General features: G+C 52.1%; 1 pseudogene across 1 annotated transcript; it reads right to left on the bottom strand.

The window, feature by feature from the left end:
- Window positions 1-4: 4 nt before the first annotated feature.
- Window positions 5-883, bottom strand: LOC115291203 (annotated as a pseudogene). Its single transcript, XR_003908390.1, has one exon. The product of XR_003908390.1 is annotated as a glyceraldehyde-3-phosphate dehydrogenase pseudogene (transcript).
- Window positions 884-1,333: the final 450 nt, after the last annotated feature.

Genomic DNA, 1,333 nt, shown 5'->3' with positions numbered 1-1,333 from the left:
AGTGGGTGTCACTGTTAAAGTCGCAGGAGACAACCTGGTCCTCAGTGTAGCCCAGGATGCCCTTGAGGGGACCCTCTGATGCCTGCTTCACCACCTTCTTGATGTCATCGTATTTGGCAGCTTTCTCCAGGCGGCAGGTCAGATCCACGACGGACACATTGGGGGTGGGGACACGGAAGGCCATGCCAGTGAGCTTCCCGTTCAGCTCAGGAATGACCTTGCCCACAGCCTTGGCAGCGCCAGTAGAAGCAGGGATGATGTTCTGGGCGGCCCCTCTGCCGTCATGCCACAGCTTCCCAGAGGGGCCGTCCACGGTCTTCTGGGTGGCGGTGATGGCATGGACTGTGGTCATGAGTCCCTCCACAATGCTGAAGTGGTCATGGATGACCTTGGCCAGAGGGGCCAGGCAGTTGGTGGTGCAGGAGGCATTGCTGACAATCTTGAGGGAGTTATCATACTTCTCCTGGTCCACGCCCATCACAAACATGGGGGCATCAGCAGAAGGGGCAGAGATGATGACACTCTTGGCCCCACCCTTCAAGTGAGCCCCAGCCTTCTCCATGGTGGTGAAGACCCCAGTGGACTCCACAACATACTCAGCACCAGCATCACCCCATTTGATGTTGGCGGGATCTCGCTCCTGGAAGATGGTGATGGGCTTTCCATTGATGACAAGTTTCCCATTTTCAGCCTTGACTGTGCCATGGAATTTGCCGTGGGTGGAATCATACTGGAACATGTAGACCATGTAGTTGAGGTCAATGAAGGGGTCATTGATGGCGACAATGTCCACTTTGCCAGAGTTAAAAGCAGCCCTGGTGACCAGGCGCCCAATATGGCCAAATCCGTTGACTACAACCTTCACCATCGTGTCTCGGGGACGCAGCTGGCACTGCACCAGAAGATGCAGCTGTCCGTCAAAAGGGGAGGAGCAGAGAGCCTTTGCAAGACTTTTAAAACTGACCCTTTGTGGAAATAAGACCTCAAAAGAAAGGAGCTCTGTTGAAGGCTGAGGATCCACTGCAGATATTTTTCTCTCCACCATTACTTTATTTAATTTTTTTAATGTTTATTTTTGAGAGAAAGAGACAGACTGAGCATGAGTGGAGGAGGGACAGAGAGAAAGGGAGACACAGAATCCGAAGCAGGCTCCAGGCTCTGAGCTATCGACAGAGCCGACATGGGGCTCGAACCCATGAACCGCAAGATCATGACCTGATCCAAAGTCGGATGCTTAACCGACTGAGCCACCCAGGTGCCCCTCTCCTTCACCATTGCTTTAAAACAATAGTTTAAAAAACATATGTCTACAATAATAACCATTTATAGGTTA

This window comes from Suricata suricatta, chromosome 5 (assembly GCF_006229205.1).
Source record: "Suricata suricatta isolate VVHF042 chromosome 5, meerkat_22Aug2017_6uvM2_HiC, whole genome shotgun sequence".
Lineage (NCBI taxonomy): Eukaryota > Metazoa > Chordata > Mammalia > Carnivora > Herpestidae > Suricata > Suricata suricatta.
Note: the sequence above shows the minus strand (reverse complement) of the source record. Positions and strands in the feature narration are given on the sequence as shown.